This window comes from Macrosteles quadrilineatus, unplaced genomic scaffold (genome assembly GCF_028750875.1).
Source record: "Macrosteles quadrilineatus isolate MER2022 unplaced genomic scaffold, UCM_ALF_1.0 Scaffold_2__2_contigs__length_208266976, whole genome shotgun sequence".
In the NCBI taxonomy this organism is placed as follows: Eukaryota; Metazoa; Arthropoda; class Insecta; order Hemiptera; family Cicadellidae; genus Macrosteles; species Macrosteles quadrilineatus.
In genome coordinates, this window is record NW_026542595.1 from 2,867,560 (window position 1) to 2,891,099 (window position 23,540).

The following is a 23,540-nucleotide window of genomic DNA, read 5'->3' on the forward strand; positions in this document are numbered from 1 at the left end:
AATCGGAGCCGTCAGAGAAATAATGTGCTGGTAGTCAAACAACATACACAATCCATAAATCACAAGCGGGCAGCTTTCGCATTATACAGCCATGCGTCATCTGTGACTCACTACCGAATGCATCACTTTTGATCAGTTCACCAGCAAAATAGTTTTCTTGGTTACAGTAGTAATTAAATGTGTATAAACGAACTAATTTGAGTATATTGTATAGTATGGTAACTATGTAAGGAATTATTTTTCTGGTAAAAAGGGTTAAAAACGATACTTATAGGTAAAAAAAACGATAGTGTTTTAGGTAAAAGACGCATTACAAATGTTTTATGCATAATATCAAGAATAAAAAAAATAAATGATAAAATTAGTTTTTACTTGGTCACTTTACGTATTGTATAGCTAACACATAAAGTCTAATGGTATATGTATATAAAAATATAGTAACTAAAATAAAATTACATCGTAGTTTCAATCAAATGTAGTTTTGGTAAACCATGAGACAACTTAATTTTTTACTAAAGTAAAGTCCTAGAAATCTCTGAGTTATAGCCGACAAAGAGCTTATTGAAAGTTTACAATTCAAGAATGAAAACCTGGTAGATCTATACTCTCATAAAGACTACTAAATTTTGCGTATTTAATAATCTTAAAAGAAAAGAAAAATTATGGCATTCAGATACAAACATATTGAAATGATCTCTCAGTCAGAAACGTATGAAGGGTGATTTATATTTAATTTACAATGAGGAATGTGACTCTGTTACATGAGTTTGCCTTCCGATGAGACGTCACTCTCATTGTCTGAGGTTAAATTAATGTTGGGTACACATAACGAGTCAAAGAGCGAAATTCTTTAAAATATTTGGTTATTGTTAAGCCCTTTCCCTTGTATGCTTCCCAGTAACTAACTTATTATGCAACCTTTCGTGAAAAATGTTAGTGGAAAGTATTGAAATATTTACATTCATATTTACAAATATGAGGTAATTATGTTTTTTGTATGGTGGGTCCGTGCCTGTTCTATGTTTTCCTGATTAAAAACTAAGTCTACCGATCAAAGTTGAAAATATTTGTTCATTAAAAAACCACTTGTTAATTAAATTTGTTAATTATTTGTTAATTAAATACTACTTAACGACTGAATCCTTAATAGCACATAACTTTGTTTTAATTTAATGATTTCTAGAGCTAAAACTAATTTAACAAACATAAACTTGTTCGTAAGGTTCAGGTAAAAGTGTGGTATTGTTAACGACGCCTAACATCGACCTTTTAATAGATATAGTAATTAAATTGAACCAGCGATCTTTAAATTTAAAGGTGAGCTCTATAACCAATCGGCTAACTATGCAGCATTTAACACGATTTTGGTTAAGAAACATTTAGTCAGGGGGGGGGGTCATGGGATACAAGTATAATCTCCTCGGCAATGTGTCATGAAACTTTACCAGTGTACAAAGAAGATCGCGATGTGAGTTACCGACACATGTAGTGATGTGTAAAACATACGTTACACCTTCACATACCTTGCCAGAGCCATTGTAACCAGACCAAACAATAAACAACAAATTTATCACCTGCAGACCTGATCTTGGAACACCTCTTCGCTATTTACAGCTCTGCAGCAACCAACTCAACTCGTATATCATACATTCATACCTAGAGCTCGAATTGTGATCAAAGTTTGACACCAGCAAAATTTACGTCACTACACTACAATTGATTAATAACAACTTTGTTATTTTGTTTTAATTGTAATACAAACAAACCATTGATCCAACCCTAATGTAAAGGGTTAAAGCCATTGCTGAAATTTGAGTGAACATTTTTATTTTGGTAATATTCTCAACCATTACCAAGTACACATATATAATACACCTCTACATACATATAAAATCCTCCATTCACCGTTAAAGGCTGATTGTGTCAAATTGTACAAATAAATCACTCAATTATTTTACCAGTTTTTGCAGCCAGCCAGTGTAATTTAGCAAAATAATACACACAAAGCTATATTCATTATTTTTTACAAACAGATATAGATAGATTATTTTTGACTTTAATACCATTTCTTATCGTCGGTAATGTCAAAGTTATGGCATTGATAATCTGTAAACCGTGCTACTGTACAAACTATATTTAGGTAAATAATAATAGTTTATAGTTAATGGTCATAATACATTTGTTGCGTTAACTTCTCTCCATCTTTTTCCCATAAAAAATTACAAACCCGTATATGAACAGTACAACACTTGCACTGTAAAATCCTAATAACCCATAGGCCATATTATTCCTCCTCCTCCTCTCAGCAATATACGTTGTTGTTAAGGTAACTATAACGGAACTTTTTACCCGAGTCATTTAACATAATTTGCTACTCGTTATGTTATTAAAGGAAGTAACTGTTCTTCTCAAAATGAATACTTTTCATTAAACGTTCGTAATGGAATTCATACAAAACCCTCACATAAATTCTTCTTACGTACTTTTTCACATAAATTTCAGTCTCTTATTGCATAATCCACCCATTGAACATTCATTTATTCGTATAGATTTTGCTACTTTACTAGATTAAATGTCTATGTTAATATTCAATGGAACAAAAATTACATAGCCTTTAATAAAAAAAAAATATGAGATCCAAATTATTATACATGATATAATTATAATTATATACGATAAATATAATTATATAAAAAATAATAAAACTCATAAGTATATTTTTAACTATTAATTTATTTAAATAAACAGGAAGCTTAAGGTTATTGATGAAATAATTTGAACGAAAGTTTTAAGTATATTTTTAATTTTTATTATTTATATTGTGTTATATTGTGTTATATTGTGTATATTGTGTATTATATTGTGTTCTATGACACAAGAAACAAGACGAGCATAACCGAGTTTCAAATTAAATAATAATTATCTGTTTCATTACAAAAGTCTTTAATATCTTCATTTAATTTGGTATCAAAAATTACCCCTTTCTCATGCATCTAGAGTACGCTACGGAAACATTTTAGTTCAGTCATGCATTCAGTCATGTCGGCTACAACGAACCGTTAGTCCACTGTTATTTGGCATAAATAGTTAATCAGTTTATAAAGTAAATCGATTTGTACATAAACATAAAATATAATACAGTCTTTTTTTACTGTTCATTGAAGATATAGGCCTTCCCTCAAGAAGATATATCCCTCAATCATTTATTGTATATTCATGTACAGATGAAATGCATTGCAAAAATAAGTACTATAGCCTACGAATGAACGTTTCATATATGAACGCGCTAAAATTTGTTATAGGACTCTACGGTTGGATTATGCTTGGATTTGTTTTGATGACAAATAAATACAATGGCAGAATTTTAATTCATTAAGCCGAACAAAACTGGCAGACACCTCATTAGAGTGGGGAAGACAGGGAACAATCAACTAAAGTGCGGCTTCCATAGCCCCTGCAAAACGTCTTCATGGAATTCCAGGATTTAAAAGATTTAATTGCAGTTATTCTCTCAGATTACTTTTAAAACTTACCACTTATTTTTAGATAAAATAATTTATAAATAAAAATACTTTTTAAAAAGGCCACGTTTTTAAACGTACTAAAAAGTAAGAAACAATTTATAAATATGTTGAGAAAATGAATACTTGTAAGATTTAAAACGAAAAACGTGGAGCGCATGCTAATTTACAATTAACTTCACCTGTTGAACTATTATGATCTATTGCATGCGCCCACGTTTTTCTCTAGCTCATCAGAAACTTAGTTTAAAATTGATATCAAAATTTGTGAGAAAGCGAGCTAATAAAAACAAGCCTATGGGGCGTAGCCCAAGGGAAGTATGAAAATTAAAAGATATAATATTGCATTGTCATCCATTCGTGAGCTATGTTTCAAGTTTTAAGTCTCTAGCTCATTGGGAAGTTAGCATAAAATTGATTGCAAAATTTGTTTTGGACAAGAAAGCGAGCTAATAAAAACGTTTTAAAATGTATAACAATTTTAAATTAACATAAATTCTTATGTTGTAGACAAATGTTTCATATTGTTATAGCCAACTTAAATCACAACATTTAATTTATTATAATTCTACGTTACTATAGGATTGATTGTTTATGGTTTTTTTGTTTACTCCATACCAATGTACAGTGCATTTAACAAAATGTTAAATGTGTATGCACCATTGTAATCAAACAGACTTAACTACTTGTTATGACGAATAAAAGTAGGCTGAGCTCTAACAAGGTTAACCTAGACAGCTGAAATTAACGTTAAAGTCTATCACACTCTTCTTTCAATGTATTAAAATAGCAATTAAAAAATTACAAAACAATGCATTATAGCTAAACTAAGATAACATTAATTTATAAAATGTTGTTGGAAATTATTGACTTATTTTGGTATGTATAGCCTGGTTCTCCAGAACTCACTACTCAAGTTCGAGACACCCTAGGTGAACTAAATAATTAAATATCTGTAATAGTTATATTTTGTCATTAAATGTTGGGAATTGTATTTCTTTATTCATGACTGAATCGATCCATCATTTGGTTGTTACCATGCATTTTATGTCCGATTATTTACTTAGAGAATAGCTAGCGGGAGTAGATTTTTTGTTAAGTAGTAGATACATAATAATTAGCTACTGGGGAATTGACTAGTAGGACTGGTTACAAACATTTTACAGTAATAGTAGAGATTTTAATCTTCTAGTGAATATAACTATTGTAACTGGATAAAACCCCAAATGATATGAAAATGAAAATTCACATAAACTTGTACAGCATCCTTCTTCTCTTTCCCTCACCCGCTCATGAACGAGTCTTCAGAAGGCGCACCTAGGCACTCGCACAGTGGCAATCAAACAGATCATAATTGTTATAGCGAATAAATGTGGAGCGTGCTCTTGCACTGTTTGACCGAGCAAGGCTGCTGAAATCAACGCCCAAGCCTAGTGGTGTTTTCAAGTTTTACAATAAACTACAAATTAAATTGTATTGAAGCTGTAGTTTAATCACGATCCTCTCTGAATTTCTTAATATAGATTAAATGTTAATAAACACTTTATTAAATCATATTGGAAAAAAATATTATGAAAAGAGTTTCATTCTTGCCACTAATCTTTTAAAAGTATGAACGATTGGTTCTAGAAAGCTAGAGGAAGGTATAAATGCTACATAAAGCCTTATTTTACGAGCAAAACTCCCCATCTCTAATATTGGTCACAGGTGTAATATGAACCTTGACGTAAGTTTGGGTATTACAACATACAATCTACATAAGGCTTAGTGGCCTTCGTGCGATATATGTAGCTCCTTACTAGAGCTAAACACTTAACTAATGTCGTTGGAGTTATAATGAATGAATCATTTAAAACCCCGTTAGCTACAAACAATCATAAGTTACAATACGACCGTTTCAAAATCATGTATTGTATCATACTTTTACCGGTAGCTTGATATTTAACTTGTACTAGCGTACCTGGCGAACAGAATCGTGTGCAATCTAGACATAGAAGAAGGATTTGTCTTGATATTTTTTGCCTTTTTAAGGTTTCTTGGTTTTGTTGTTAAAGGTGGGGATGGTAAAATGTCTAATTGAGTTTGCAGTTTATGTGCCACTCACGTGTCAATTCCCCGTGAAAATATTCTTTCTTCTTAGGCTTCAGCCACTTTAAATCACCGTCCAGACACATTGTGTCTAAAAGCCTAACAGCAAGACTCCCTTCCCCTACCACCTTGAGCGATAGGGATCATTGGGATTCGCTCTATCCTTTTTCTCTCCCCTTCATTGATAAGTTTTCATTCATTTTCTTTCTTGGTTTTTGTTTGTTTATTTTTTCAATTTAAAAGCCTGTATGTATCCCTGGTTCCTCCTATTTTCCTAAGTACTTTCCTAAACGTCTCAATTGTTTCCTTGTCATTCATCAAGATTTATTTTCGCATCTCTAGACCTTTCCTATCTAAGACTACTTCTTCTTTCTTGTTCGCTCATATTTGCCTCCTGAAGTGAACAATTCATAAATACGTGACTCGTGGTCTTTATTTCTCCTCGTCTACATACTTTCTCTTCCACCAGGTTAAATCTCCACAAATTCACCTTGAAATTTTCCATATCCTGTGAGAAACTGCATTTTATGGCCCATCTCCCAATCTTGTTCCAGTCTCATTCTGATATTTGGCATATATCCCAACGTTTACCTTTATTCCTCACTCTGCTACCAGCGTATTTGCCACTCATCTAATGTCTCCTCTCTTCTGGCACTATTGCTTTCAGATGTAGTCATACCCGCCTTTTTGTCGTCTAAAATCCTATTCCTTTCTTCAATGAACAGGTCGAGTGGTATGGCTCCGTCAAACCACTAATCGTATCATGCCATACTGTGTTGTATGATCTCCCTACTTTCAACAGAACTCTTTGCATACTCAAAAGTTTCCTTATCAATATTATCTTCCTAGCGTCCTTACCCCAGAAAACTCGTCCGTATAGTATTAGCTGGCTCGACACCCTCTGTACAGCGTCATCAAATATTTCCTAGTCATGCCTCTATTAGCTCTGGCATAATCTGCTAATTTCACGAAGGCTCCTTTTATTTTTCACATATTTCCTCCACATGTTTTTCAAAAATCATTCCTTTACCTACAGTCACTCCTTTATCAAGCCTGACGACATTTATTTCAAGATTCCTGATTAACACAACGATAGCGTTTTCCAGAAATTTTGGGACCCACCCATCCTACCTTCCAAATATAATCAAATATTCTTTTCGGGGATAAAAAAACTTAGTTGTAAACTAATATCAATTACGTAATTATTCTTGAGCACATAACATAAATAATCATACAGAAGAATGCAGGTGCCATCCTTTACAATAGATGTCACTGGATATAAGAATATTTTTCCTCCGATATTGATATCGTCCATTCATTAAATAATGTCCTGTTATTAAGTTTCAGTAACACAACGGCCTTAGAAATCACAACCTGTTCAAATATTTCAAAGTATTCATATCTTCAAATGTAAAAAAAATTGTCTCCATAAGAATAACATAGGAACTTTGAAGGCCACTGGGACAGAGCCCTAAAGGAATTTCAAGGATTTTTTGTTTAATGGCAAATCTACAGACCACGACCTATCCAATGACACATTAAACATGGTCATCAGATGTATAGCAGCTTCAAAACAATTATCACAAAACTCATGTTGACCTATTAAATATATAGATATATAGATAGATGCCAACTTAACGTTTTGATGGTCAGTGACAAAGTCTTAACAGTTTTAAAGACTATTCATCATTGGAAACTAGTAACTGATTTCAAACGATTGGTACCGTATCCACAGGTACCTTTGTAAAGATGCGTTTTGAGAACTATGCAGAATTATGTGTAAAAAATGTTCAGAATAAGAATAATGTTGCATCAATATGTTATTATTTTAACTACATAAATTAATTTAGTGATAGTTTAATTTAGTGAGTCGGTGGCTCAGTCGGTAGCGTCGCGGACTTCGGGCCCAATGCAGCGATGTCGTGGGTTCGGATCCTGGTCACTGCCGATAACATTTTATCAGTACAGTTCACCTTTGTACTGTACCGGCTCACTCCTTGCTTTGCTGTTAACGATCCACGCACGGGCGCTTAGTCTATGTGGACGGGCAAATGCAAGGTTAAAAGAGGCCGCCAACCTCTTTTAAAAAAAAAATAAATAAAATAAAATAAAAATAATTACGTCATCTACTAGCCCATAAATATTAATTCAATGATTTTTACAAACAATGTTTGCAGGATTTTGAAATGTATTTATCTTTGTTACATTATATTGTATATTATACCATAGCCAATCTAATTCAATAATATGTGTTATTTGCTTTTAACTTAATTTAAGGCTATGTGTTGTAATATTACGTTTATGAAAGTTAGGTAATTTTATGTCTTGTGCAACATTTTCAAATATTTCATGGCAAAGTTTTTCTGGAAGAGCATAATACAAAATCGCAATAAACAAGTGGCATAGAGTGTAGGAATTTTAAGCATATTTTTGTATTGACTTCTTTGAACAAATTGGAATTTTTATCTTTTAGATTACATTATTAATGAAAGTATATTAATAAGACTGCCAATACATCATTGGAACACAAGTGTATTAGGTAGAATTGTGTAGTTTTATTTATATACTATACAACTGTACTTATTACTTACTATGTACTTGATTTCGTAAACTGTTCACGAACTTGAACTGTGTTTGCTCGGAATGACACGTCATACACACGTGACCAAGCGCAAACCAAAGTAGACAAATCCTAAACTCTCTTGTAGTAAGGGGTCTACATTTCTTGACACTTTATACAATAAAACCATTCAATATTGATACAATAACAATGCAGCTCTGAAAATTATGAAAACTCGGTAAGCCACTTGCAAAACTTTCAGTCAGACAGCTTACGTTGAGGACTTTCCATCTTCACACTTCGTTGGTAATTTTAGCCAAAGCAAAATTTTCGTTTCCCAGATAAAATCATGTGAAGAGGTTTTCAAAGGGGTAAAGCCAACCGTTCAATCAGAAAATTAAACTGATCCCATATTTGTCTTTGAGCTGTTTCATAACATATCACATATTTAAAGGTTTTTGATGATGTTTTATAACAAAATATGTTACCATATTTAAATAAATTCGGTTGTTTGGTATATTTAATCGTTCAGTATTGTTCTAAAATAGATAGTACATAGATTATACCTACTTCTTAATTAAGGGTAGTACATACTTTCTCTATTTTTGTACGTTATTAATACTGTAATACGTTTTACGATCTTTTTTGTATAAAATAACACATCAGTCTTATAAAATATATAAATAGTCATTAAACATAATTAGTTCAAAACTAAAAGGTTTGAATTTATATTAGAACTGTGTCTACCTGTAGTTTGAGCTAAGGTACTTCATTAACTGCAACTTTTACTTAACTGCGATACGCAGCTATATCACATTAGACGAAACACTGTCTGTATATCAGCCATGATGTCCAGCAATAACAATATACCGGCCATTGAGCTTATTGCTAGTTAGTACCGTAAATCATAATAGTATCTTTGAGCCACACCTGCTTTCAATATTTTCTTGGTTATCAGTAAGCTCTGTAAAAAAATACCAATATAATGCTGAAATGCGATGCATGCCAATAATACTTATTGATTATTTTTATTGGCCTAGGAAATACGTTAGCAATTGTTGAACCTTTGATATTGTTACACTGTCTATACTTTAAAATTATTATCTATTTACATATCCCTTACACAAGAAATTATGTTTGCTATGGATAATGACTATGAACTTTCACAGTATAGGCTGCCTTTGATAAAAAAAGTCTATACAACAATATTAACTTAGGATAATTAAGTTAAAATACATTAATTCAATTTTTCCATAGTTCGTTAAATTAGGGTTTACACTGAGAGTTATAAATAATGGCTGTTATAACTGACTATTGGGTTGTTTTAATAGTCAAAACTCCTATTGAACACACCAAATCTAGATAAAATATGGGAAACAATTTTGTTATGGAAACGTACTTTTACAAAACTCAACGCCAAATTATCAGTTTATTGAAAAACACATATTTGTACACTTATTATTAACAACACATATTGAACTACAAGTTTATTGAACTAATCAATAATACAATTTGGTAAGTAAAGAAATCTTTATGAATATCTTTTACATTTAGAAGACCCCGTGCTAAGAAGAGCTAGTTTTATATGTCGATGGTCACAGATGACGCATGGCTGTATAATGCGAAAGCTGCCCGCTTGTGATTTATGGGTTGTGTATGTTGTTTGACTACTAGCACATTATTTCTCCGACGGTTACGATTGGATTTTATGATTGATTTTGTTTTCCTGGGACAAGCAAAATTACTTTTAGACATACTCGTGCTTGGTGCGCAATTGAAACATTTGTTTGGACTTAACCAATTGTATCTAACAAAGAATTTAAGGAAAATGAAAACTAATAGGTTCAAAAAGGGTTTTAAAGAGATGGTTGTTTCTTAAATTAATTGACCATTTTTATTTATTTTTTGTTAAGTGCGTCATTGTCTTTAAAGATATTGATGACTATTGATGACACTGTCGAGTTAAGTGAAGTAATCAGTTTTCTAAACCGTGGAGTGTTTTAATGTATATAGGTAAAAGCCATTACCCTAGGCGTCACGGAAACCCCTAGACCCGGGACCGATTTGCTTTTTCATTTGTATGGGCAAAAAACACGACTCGTTTACATTTTTATACACGTGTCTTTGAACATGATAACTATAGTTATTTGGTTCGCTTTTAATGAAATTTGGCATAAATCTGAAGAACTGGATAAACTCGCGAAGGTTGGATAATAGTAACGGGGTGTTATCGGGTTTTAAGATATTTTTAAAATTGTTTTTCAATTTTTTACTCTAAACGTGGAAACGCTTAATTTTTTACACCCATCATGAAGCATTGTTCCTACTCTGCATTTAATAGCATTGTTAAAGGTTATGATGAATGTTAAACTGTACATTTATAATCTCCATGTTACTCTTATGTAGATAAAAGGAAACTGTTATAGTTTGCTTGTTTATGGATATAAAAAAAATACTTTTTAAATACTTAAAAATACTTTTTTATGAATTGGCGAGGTATTTTAAGCCAAGTACGAATGGAGATGAGTGTAGGATGAATTGCGCGATCTTGTAGTCTTGTTAGTGACTAAGGCCGACATTCCTTAGACACAGCTGTTAATTAATAGGCCATACAGCTAATGGCAACAAAGGGACCTACAGTTTATAGTGGATTCCAAACCACATTTTTTTTGCCTTGGTATATACGAATTGGTCTAATTATCAGGATAGCACTACGGGTAGTCATAGTACTCACTTGTGCGGACGTTAATCCACACCAGGGAGTATCACATCCACAGTGCATGCCTATAAATATCCACAATTCGTGACCTCCTAGTAGCTGGATTACAGGACGACACCACCCGTCTTTTCTTTTGTCCTGTACATTGGCATTGGCATTAGATAAAAAAAAAACAACGTTTCCACCTCCGTAGCAGTAAAACTAAGTTCTTGTTAAACCTTATGTTATTTAAGGAGGGTTATTGAAATGTTTTAATAAAAATCCAACCAGACGATCTAAAATTCGCTAGGTCTGCAGGTTTGTGGTGGTGGTGGCATTCCGTTATAATTTACAATTGTTATCTCTCAAAAACCACTTAAGGTCTATTACCTAGGCATATTGAATACAGAACTACATTAATTGTGTTCATTTTCATTTCATGTAAACCAATTATCCTGATGCAAACAACTAAAGTCCCATTAGCAATGTTGCGATAGGAGCGTGAAATGTGTTGTTCAACTGAAAAAAAAACTATTTAATAAATCTTGAAATGTTGAAGTTGATACATTTACTTACCTTTATTGTGAGTTAGTGAGATCTTCATCGTATGCTCTTCTTAGCACGGGGTCTTCTAAATGTAAAAGATATTCATAAAGATTTCTTTACTTACCAAATTGTATTATTGATTAGTTCAATAAACTTGTAGTTCAATATGTGTTGTTAATAATAAGTGTACAAATATGTGTTTTTCAATAAACTGATAATTTGGCGTTGAGTTTTGTAAAAGTACGTTTCCATAACAAAATTGTTTCCCATATTTTATCTAGATTTGGTGTGTTCAATAGGAGTTTTGACTATTAAAACAACCCAATAGTCAGTTATAACAGCCATTATTTATAACTCTCAGTGTAAACCCTAATTTAACGAACTATGGAAAAATTGAATTAATGTATTTTAACTTAATTATCCTAAGTTAATATTGTTGTATAGACTTTTTTTATCAAAGGCAGCCTATACTGTGAAAGTTCATAGTCATTATCCATAGCAAACATAATTTCTTGTGTAAGGGATATGTAAATAGATAATAATTTTAAAGTATAGACAGTGTAACAATATCAAAGGTTCAACAATTGCTAACGTATTTCCTAGGCCAATAAAAATAATCAATAAGTATTATTGGCATGCATCGCATTTCAGCATTATATTGGTATTTTTTTACAGAGCTTACTGATAACCAAGAAAATATTGAAAGCAGGTGTGGCTCAAAGATACTATTATGATTTACGGTACTAACTAGCAATAAGCTCAATGGCCGGTATATTGTTATTGCTGGACATCATGGCTGATATACAGACAGTGTTTCGTCTAATGTGATATAGCTGCGTATCGCAGTTAAGTAAAAGTTGCAGTTAATGAAGTACCTTAGCTCAAACTACAGGTAGACACAGTTCTAATATAAATTCAAACCTTTTAGTTTTGAACTAATTATGTTTAATGACTATTTATATATTTTATAAGACTGATGTGTTATTTTATACAAAAAAGATCGTAAAACGTATTACAGTATTAATAACGTACAAAAATAGAGAAAGTATGTACTACCCTTAATTAAGAAGTAGGTATAATCTATGTACTATCTATTTTAGAACAATACTGAACGATTAAATATACCAAACAACCGAATTTATTTAAATATGGTAACATATTTTGTTATAAAACATCATCAAAAACCTTTAAATATGTGATATGTTATGAAACAGCTCAAAGACAAATATGGGATCAGTTTAATTTTCTGATTGAACGGTTGGCTTTACCCCTTTGAAAACCTCTTCACATGATTTTATCTGGGAAACGAAAATTTTGCTTTGGCTAAAATTACCAACGAAGTGTGAAGATGGAAAGTCCTCAACGTAAGCTGTCTGACTGAAAGTTTTGCAAGTGGCTTACCGAGTTTTCATAATTTTCAGAGCTGCATTGTTATTGTATCAATATTGAATGGTTTTATTGTATAAAGTGTCAAGAAATGTAGACCCCTTACTACAAGAGAGTTTAGGATTTGTCTACTTTGGTTTGCGCTTGGTCACGTGTGTATGACGTGTCATTCCGAGCAAACACAGTTCAAGTTCGTGAACAGTTTACGAAATCAAGTACATAGTAAGTAATAAGTACAGTTGTATAGTATATAAATAAAACTACACAATTCTACCTAATACACTTGTGTTCCAATGATGTATTGGCAGTCTTATTAATATACTTTCATTAATAATGTAATCTAAAAGATAAAAATTCCAATTTGTTCAAAGAAGTCAATACAAAAATATGCTTAAAATTCCTACACTCTATGCCACTTGTTTATTGCGATTTTGTATTATGCTCTTCCAGAAAAACTTTGCCATGAAATATTTGAAAATGTTGCACAAGACATAAAATTACCTAACTTTCATAAACGTAATATTACAACACATAGCCTTAAATTAAGTTAAAAGCAAATAACACATATTATTGAATTAGATTGGCTATGGTATAATATACAATATAATGTAACAAAGATAAATACATTTCAAAATCCTGCAAACATTGTTTGTAAAAATCATTGAATTAATATTTATGGGCTAGTAGATGACGTAATTATTTTTATTTTATTTTATTTATTTTTTTTTTTAAAGAGGTTGGCGGCCTCTTTTAACCTTGCATTTGCCCGTCCACATAGACTAAGCGCCCGTGCGTGGATCGTTAACAGCAAAGCAAGGAGTGAGCCGGTACAGTACAAAGGTGAACTGTACTGATAAAATGTTATCGGCAGTGACCAGGATCCGAACCCACGACATCGCTGCATTGGGCCCGAAGTCCGCGACGCTACCGACTGAGCCACCGACTCACTAAATTAAACTATCACTAAATTAATTTATGTAGTTAAAATAATAACATATTGATGCAACATTATTCTTATTCTGAACATTTTTTACACATAATTCTGCATAGTTCTCAAAACGCATCTTTACAAAGGTACCTGTGGATACGGTACCAATCGTTTGAAATCAGTTACTAGTTTCCAATGATGAATAGTCTTTAAAACTGTTAAGACTTTGTCACTGACCATCAAAACGTTAAGTTGGCATCTATCTATATATCTATATATTTAATAGGTCAACATGAGTTTTGTGATAATTGTTTTGAAGCTGCTATACATCTGATGACCATGTTTAATGTGTCATTGGATAGGTCGTGGTCTGTAGATTTGCCATTAAACAAAAAATCCTTGAAATTCCTTTAGGGCTCTGTCCCAGTGGCCTTCAAAGTTCCTATGTTATTCTTATGGAGACAATTTTTTTTACATTTGAAGATATGAATACTTTGAAATATTTGAACAGGTTGTGATTTCTAAGGCCGTTGTGTTACTGAAACTTAATAACAGGACATTATTTAATGAATGGACGATATCAATATCGGAGGAAAAATATTCTTATATCCAGTGACATCTATTGTAAAGGATGGCACCTGCATTCTTCTGTATGATTATTTATGTTATGTGCTCAAGAATAATTACGTAATTGATATTAGTTTACAACTAAGTTTTTTTATCCCCGAAAAGAATATTTGATTATATTTGGAAGGTAGGATGGGTGGGTCCCAAAATTTCTGGAAAACGCTATCGTTGTGTTAATCAGGAATCTTGAAATACATGTCGTCAGGCTTGATAAAGGAGTGACTGTAGGTAAAGGAATGATTTTTGAAAAACATGTGGAGGAAATATGTGAAAAATAAAAGGAGCCTTCGTGAAATTAGCAGATTATGCCAGAGCTAATAGAGGCATGACTAGGAAATATTTGATGACGCTGTACAGAGGGTGTCGAGCCAGCTAATACTATACGGACGAGTGTTCTGGGGTAAGGACGCTAGGAAGATAATATTGATAAGGAAACTTTTGAGTATGCAAAGAGTTCTGTTGAAAGTAGGGAGATCATACAACACAGTATGGCCTGATACGATTAGTGGTTTGACGGAGCCATACCACTCGACCTGTTCATTGAAGAAAGGAATAGGATTTTAGACGACAAAAAGGCGGGTATGACTACATCTGAAAGCAATAGTGCCAGAAGAGAGGAGACATTAGATGAGTGGCAAATACGCTGGTAGCAGAGTGAGGAATTAAGGTAAACGTTGGGATATATGCCAAATATCAGAATGAGACTGGAACAAGATTGGGAGATGGGCCATAAAATGCAGTTTCTCACAGGATATGGAAAATTTCAAGGTGAATTTGTGGAGATTTAACCTGGTGGAAGAGAAAGTATGTAGACGAGGAGAAATAAAGACCACGAGTCACGTATTTATGAATTGTTCACTTCAGGAGGCAAATATGAGCGAACAAGAAAGAAGAAGTAGTCTTAGATAGGAAAGGTCTAGAGATGCGAAAATAAATCTTGATGAATGACAAGGAAACAATTGAGACGTTTAGGAAAGTACTTAGGAAAATAGGAGGAACCAGGGATACATACAGGCTTTTAAATTGAAAAAATAAACAAACAAAAACCAAGAAAGAAAATGAATTTGCTCCTCCAGTATTTCTTAAGGGAATTATTATTTTTTTAGTTTGATTCTTCTACCCAACCAATTTTCATGATTGAGGTCTCAAATTGATAGTATGCACGCATTGATTTTACATCAAGCATCAACATATATTTATCTACTGTATTACTCGACCGATAAACATAGATTTGATAAATTTTATAATTTTTACTTCATTTTCAGTTGTATTTCACCATTTATAATTACATAAATTTCCTATATATTTTGGTCTAAGAATCTTCAGTGAAATACTGGGCTTCCATTTAAGCTACTGTATTAGTTATTCAAACTGGACGAGTTTCAAGCAATCATAAAAAACAACGGTGAACATCAAACATAAAATATATTTTTATAAGGTTTTTCTATGATTGAAAATCAATAGCTCCAGTATATTGTTTATGTTTTTTATATGTTTTAGACTAAAAAAATCAGTAAATTATAGGCTTTAATTTGAGCTATTGATAGTTTAAATCAGTTAAGTTTAAGAGAGTACAAAAACAATAAAAAAAATTATAAATTTAATTATTTTCCGGATATGATATTTATTTCAACGCTGCGGAGCAGCATGGGCCCTCTAGTATAAATTATTTGATTTGATTTGATTTGATCAGTTGATTCCTGTGTGTAGGACAAGCTCGCAGCTAGTTAGCATTTAAAAATGCAAGTTTGGCTAAGTCATCAGATTGTTCTCACCGTGACATGCAAGCACATGAAATGAAACGAAGTGAGCATACTGTACTTGACGCTTTTGAACAATACATTAATCCACTTGAAGTTGAAAACCGTGATCAGAATTCCTAGATGTTCTGTTCATCATCTAGAAGACCTGTACCGAAATCGGTGGAAGACAATTTACTCAATGTAGAAAATCTAGGGAAAGCTGCCTACAAACAGATTAGTTGAGATAAGAGCTGAAAGAACTATTTTTGATGGAGTTTTACTGCTATCCCAGGAACGTGATATTAGCCTCGAGAAGCTGATGGCATACCCATCAGATCCATTAGCCACTGCCGATGGATGTCCAACAAAAACCAGAAAAAGCCAAACTGCTCCATGCTTTGGCGAACAAGGGTGTATAGGTGATGAACCTCCCAAGATTGAAGAATGTATTTATGTAATTGACGGTATGGCTTACTTTTAGGTTTTTAATAAAATTCCAGAAACCTCTGCTGAACTAGCAGAGATTGCCTTGAGCCGTTTTCCAAAATTCAGCAGTATAGACTTTATTACGGAGACCTATTTAGATGTATCTATTAAAAAACATTGAAAGAGAGAGAAGGGGATATGGAGATACGATTTTAATGAGAGGTCCTAAAACCAAGATCCCACGAGATTGTAAAAATTCCTAGCTAACGGCAAAAATAAGAAACAACTGGTTAACCTGCTACATAATGAATGGGCTCAGCACAAATATGCACATATTCAAACGAGCTTCGATACACGTTTCTAAGGTAAATGTAAGGTATTTTTGTTGATATTTTTAAATCCACCCCCACCCCCAAACAGGGTTGCTGATGGTAGCTTAAACATTTTTAAATGGCAACCCATATCAAGTAGCAAATTATTTTAAAGAGCTTTGAAAAATAAAATTAATGTCGCAAATCCGATTTTGATACGACGAATTTTCTTCCACGAACCTTTCGACCTTCTTACGACGAACCTTACATTCCAGTTAAGTTAACGCCTTTTTACTATAACGTCTTTTATTATAATAGAATCTCTTTAAACCTCTTTCCTAGGTACTCGTTAAACCTAATGTTATTTAAATAGATTTTAGAGAAAATTAATTCAGGCCAATTTGAAATCCGCATTGTCTGCAGGTTTGCTGCGGCAAGGTATTTTACTACCTTCTTTATTTTCATTGGAAGCCTTTAAATACATACTGAACAAGTGCATAAAAAACAGTAAACCAGTAAACCAATAATTAATGTAGGCTACCCTTTTTAATTTAAATAAAACAGTTTTTAAATTTAACAGTTTTTCTTTATTTTTCGGAATATGCTCTAATTTAAAATAAGCAAACAACTGAAGTCTTAATCTGGTAGGTAATACAAAAAAAGTATAAGTCATAAATTCCCACAGGGGGGGAAGGTTTCATATTGGTGGCTCGTGGTCTATAATTGATAACAATGACACGTTAGTGTAATTTGGTAAGAATTGTTTATTGACAAATTAAGGAAATCCCTAAAAAATGGTATTGCATATTCGTATACATATCAAATGCATCACATAAAATGTCTCGGATAACAGAATGTAAATACAGTACAAAAGTGCACTGAAATGTATCCTTTGATGAGTTGATGATGCTTCGTTTTGTTCTAATGAGAAACATATGTAATGAACACATTTTTACCCATTAACCCGAACAAAAACTGGCAGACACCTTATTAGAGTGGCGAAGACAGGGGAACAATAAACTAAAGTGGGACTCCCGTAGCTCGTGCAAAACATCTTCTTAGCTCTTATTGATAATTTTACATAAACATGGATCCTCTCATTTAGAACAGATTTTCCCAGATTTTTAGAGCTTCCTTTCTAAATCAGAACTTGTAATCAATTATGACATTGTGTTACCATTCAAATAGATTATATTGCAGGGACCTTGGAGGGGAATTGAGAATATACACTTTTAAAAATTATGTGTAGCATAAACCGTATAGTAAGAAAATGTTGAACTTTTTCCAAATTGATGTTTAGCCTTCTAAAAGCTAAAAGTAAAATCTACACAAAAATAATGTTTAACCAATCTTTGATAATGGTTAGACTGATTTGGTTCTAAGAGTAAATTACAGGACAATACCCAACTGGAAAATGAAGGAAATTGATATAAAAAAATAATGATGAAAGATGAAGTATTCTTTGCGGTAGCCTCTTAAGATGTATTACTTCGTACCCATAAATTAAAAACTAGCATTCAATAAAGGATGGTAATGTTATTTATATTGGAATAAGCTCTTAAAATCCAACAGTTAGCCCATTAAGCTGTAATTGTTTATGGGACGGGCCTTGTGTAGACGTTTTATAGCCTGCGTAAACTTTTGAGTCGGAGTCGTTCCATAGATCAATAATATCTAATATGCAGTCATACTCATACTTGATACAATGTAATTCTCAGTCAATATTATTGTTTGAATACGGATGTTAATTAATGTGAAAGTCGAGGTTTCCAGGACAACTAGCACTTATCTATATATATAAAATCCAATGTATGTTTGGTTGTCCTTTATGGACTCCGAAACCACTCTACAGATTGTAATGAAACTTTCAGGCGTTATTAAGCATTATTCAAGGATGGTTTGTGTGAAGTTTGGTGCAGATCTGTCAAAAGGGCTTCGCCCCATTGGCTTTGGAGTTTCCCATGTTAACCTTATAAGTTCTCATATTTAAATGGAATTAGAGAATCTTAACAGCTGGTTCAACATGGTTCAACTAAACAATTTGATTCTGTGATGTTCAATAGCATTAAAAAGTTAATAGGTTTACCAGCAGGGTGCAGCACTATTATTTTTTTAAATTTATGACAACGGCTAACTTTGCAACCAAAAGGTGAGAGAGCGTAGCAAACGAACTTCAACCTGGAGGCGAGTTAGCGTAGCGAACGAGCTAACCTGAAGGCAAGTGAGTGCAGCGAACGAGCTCCAACCTAAAGGTGAGTGAGCGTAGCGAACGAACTTCAACCAGGACGTGATTGAGCCACACGAATGAGCTCATCTTGAAAAGGAACGAGAATTTGACATAAAACCACATTAGGACAGGACGACGTCAGTCGGACCAGCTAGTCTAGTCCTACTAAAAGTGAGGAAGTTTGGTTGTGACAAGTAAACGCGAAAAATGCCAAACCACCATGATTGAAATTTTACTTAAAGGTAGATTATACACCCACTTAACACATAGGTCTATTCTCTTCCTCAAACTGCCCTCGGGCTCCGCCCCAATGGCTCTGGAGTTTCCTATGTTAACCTTATGAGTATTCATATTTAAAAGGAATTAAATAATTTTGTCAGCTGTTTCAACTAGACAAGTTGGTTCTATGATATTCAATGGCATTAAAAACTTACAAGGTTTGCCAAAAGGGTGCAGTTTTCTTATGACAACAGCTAATTTTAACCAAGCAGCAACAAATATCTGTGATACACTATATATGAGAACTTTACTTATTTCTATTTTTTAGGTGCAGTGGTAGAGCATTAATTAATTATGGCTATGGTAGATGTGCTATACTATGGCATACCATAAGTTAAAAGAACAAAACCATGTCATTTTCCAATGCAAACGCAAATCACGAGTATAACTGCAATAAGCATTTTATACTTATACGCCAACCCCATACGAAGGATGGGTACTCTGCTAGTTCTATTATAACTGGTTGATTATGAAAAGTATGGGTTTCAAACAACTAATACATATATATTATTGCTTCTCCAACAATCAATTACAGTAATTGTTCGGTAATCTTGAACATTTTACTTTATCCTCTTTGGTAAAATTTTGTTGATAAGAATTAAATTTTTTCTCTCATTAACATGTGTTAAAATTATATTTAATTACTATTTTGTTAGAACATATGTTATATAAAAAGGTAAATAAAAAAGTCTTATTTCTTGTAACCATTATAACACCGTGTTAATTTTTCTCTCTCTCACATATTCTCTTAATTTCATTATTTGAATTTTTCAACATTATACCCTCTGGATCTTAAAAGTATTTTTTATTACCTTTTCTCATTTTATAATCTCATATCTCTATTAATTATAACTTTTTTTCAATAGAATGTTATTTCCCTGCCAAATGTCAGCCCTTCCCCTGCAATCATCTAGTGCTTGTATTTTTTGTATTGATAAATAACTAATCAAACCTTATTAAAAAACTGTGATTTCTTTTTTTGATACGAGCGTTTTTTAAATTTTGCTCTTATTGTTAATACAATATTTATCAAATATTCATCAATAATCTAAAGAATGAATGTATACTATAGATTATGTAACCAAATGCATTTGTTTGAACATTTTAGCTGTTAGAAGCGATTAAGGTAAAATAATATTACTTATTGTGATATCATTTAAAAAATAACAATACTTATTGTTAATACAATATTTATCAAAATATTCATCACTCATCTAAAGGATTAATTTATACTATAGATTATGTAATCAAATGCAATTGTTTGAACATTTGAGCTGTTAGAAAGCAATGAGGGTAAAATAATTATTGATTAATTCTTCGCTCTAATGGTAAAAGTAAAGCGTGCTTCAATATAAACGTCCAAACGATCAATCGAAATTCCTTGTACGACGAGTGAATCCTAAGTTTAAGAGTCTTTCAGGCTATCATATTGCCAATAAATCAAATGTATTTGCAAATATTATACTCTTTCAATTTGAAAACGAATTAGTTTCTGTTGTTTATAGACGAGTAGTTAGCTATGTTTTATTATTATACGTCTTTACATCTTCAAAACAACCTTGGCTTTATAATTCAGTAAGTAATTTTAGATCAGGTATTTTGTTAAGTAAAAATGAAGTATTAAAAATTACAACAGTTTCGCTTTATACTAGTTGAAGTAACTATGGACTAATTGGATTAACACCCATTAGAGGGTTTAGTGAGTAATAGATAGTTTCACAAACAGCTGTTATCTTACAGCGGTTGATGATTTTGTAGTGGTTCAGTCCGTAACACATTAAAATCTAAGTAGCAGTGTACTGTACTGAGCATAAATTATAATAACATTATTAAAAGATTCATAGCATACAAGAAAAACTTTAACTTTTGGTGAATATTAAAAGATAAAAACACAAAAATATTTAAACCATCCATCGGATTAATTAATTATTTTCCTTCACTAGATGTTCCTTACTTATGTAGGTCCTAATGTTACCCTAGTAGCACCAGAAATCCGTGATTTGCAACACAATCAATAGGTACAATCTGGTTTGGTGTAGGTATGGCAGCCATGGGATCACCCACGACATCACCAAGAGTTTAAATACCCACTTAAACAAACTCATGCCTACTGATGTAAGATTTAACAACATCCATACAGTAGCTTATCCAGGAATAGTAGGTTTTTTATGTTTTTAACAAAATTATGTACAATAAAATAATATATTTATTTAATTATTTAATAAAAATGTTAGGATTGGAAATATATTAAATTTATTTATTTTGATTAGTTGAAAAAAAAACTGTATCCAAATGGAAGTATCAATTTTAAAAATATTTTTTTATGTAAAACTTATACAAAATTTAAATTAACTAATGTCATAATAATGTCATCATAATGCTCATACACTTGCTTATCATCGTTTATCATGATATTAAAAAATAAAGTGTTAATGTACACTGTTTTAGCTCGTGTATTCTGTAAAGTGTTTTCTGTTTCAGGCTAATGAAATAACTTTACGGCAATCAAATAAATAAAGAAGAGATTATTCAAGCTTTACAATGATATATAGTATTTTTTATTTAAATTTACAAAATAGGTTAATATATGATTTGCCTTTGCTTCTCAGGGTAGACCTACAAAAATAGAATCTTAATCTCAGGTGGAGTTTTGTTCTAGGCTGGATAAAATCTGATATGGTTTTGGTTTGAAAAGAAATTGACTAAAAGTGGATTTGTTAATTTTGAATTAAAGGTTGAATATTAAAAGATAACAACAAATTTGGAAATATGTAAAATATTTTATATAAATGTTCCACAAGATTCTTCTACTGGTCATAGTTCAGATTTGATGGGTAGGCCTAGTTTTCAAAAATGTCCTCCCTAATTAATTACGCTATGTATTTATGGAAATGAAATTATGAATGATATTCTTCTCTGCGTAAAAGTTCTTATAGGTGAACCGAAAGAATCACGTAAATTTGTAGATTCCTCACAGACTTGTAGAGTTTATTTTTTATTATATATCTCATCTAATTTACACAAATTTATTTTTATTTTATACATTTCTTTAATTTTCTTAACTTAATAAGCATGGTACATAATCCAGCATAAATGCGGATAAGGTTCGCAAAGGAAATACGTTGTTGTTCTTTTGTACAGTTTTATGACCTTTTCTGCACAGTTTGCGATAAAAGAGGGACGTGCAATTGAAGTTGCACATGTATAGAGCAAATTATTTTCAACATGTCTTCATTCAGACGTAGGTAAATACCACAAAAAAGCGTAGAATACAACTCTTTACTGTATCTTATAAAATTGTGTCCTATATATTAATTGTAACCACGTGGTTTTTTTAGCATACGTTTGAAACGTATCTTACTATTACGTGTTTAATCACTTCATTTAATAAGAATCAAACAGTATAAACGTGTTGTGAATCTCAAGGAAAGCGAATAAAACATCTCATCTCATTAAACCGCTAGAGATTGTTATAATGTATAATTTGTCAAAGTGTTTGTTTTCAGTGTATCACTTCCCGTTCTTCGACTCAGTATTTAGTTGTTAAACGTCCATATACTAGGATCGCATATGTATATCAGGATAGTTGGTACCTCCGGAGATGATTACATTTTTGATGTCGTATTATGTTCAGTGTTATTAGTATTTAGTGTCTATGGGTAATTGATTGCTAAAATTACTAATATTAATTAAACATAAAGTTATACTGAAAAATTTTAATATTTGATTGAATATTTTAATATTTAATATTTGAAAACTATAGTTTGGTTTGCTAGTTAACATAGGTAAAAATAATTTAAAATGATAACATTTCTTATTAGCATTTCTTTAATATTGTTCCTTATTACGCACGTACAATATGATCTGAGTAATGACTTATTAACATTTTCATAAAAAATATATATGTTACTGCACTCTCAAAAGAATCGTGTTCTAAGTTTACAATTGGCCTAAGACGTATCAACATAATACCTGTAGGTATATATAGTCAATGATAATACGTAGTTAATGGAAAATTACATTCATTGTATTTTAAGTATAGTACATATATTTTAAGTTCATTGTAAGGAATTACTGATCAATATTTACTTATTCAGTAGGTCGAGTTGGTAATAGCAATTGTAACAAAAGAAAAAGTATTTATCTATATCCATCACTTGATTCCCCTTATTTACATTACTAAAGTGCCCACTCACTTTAA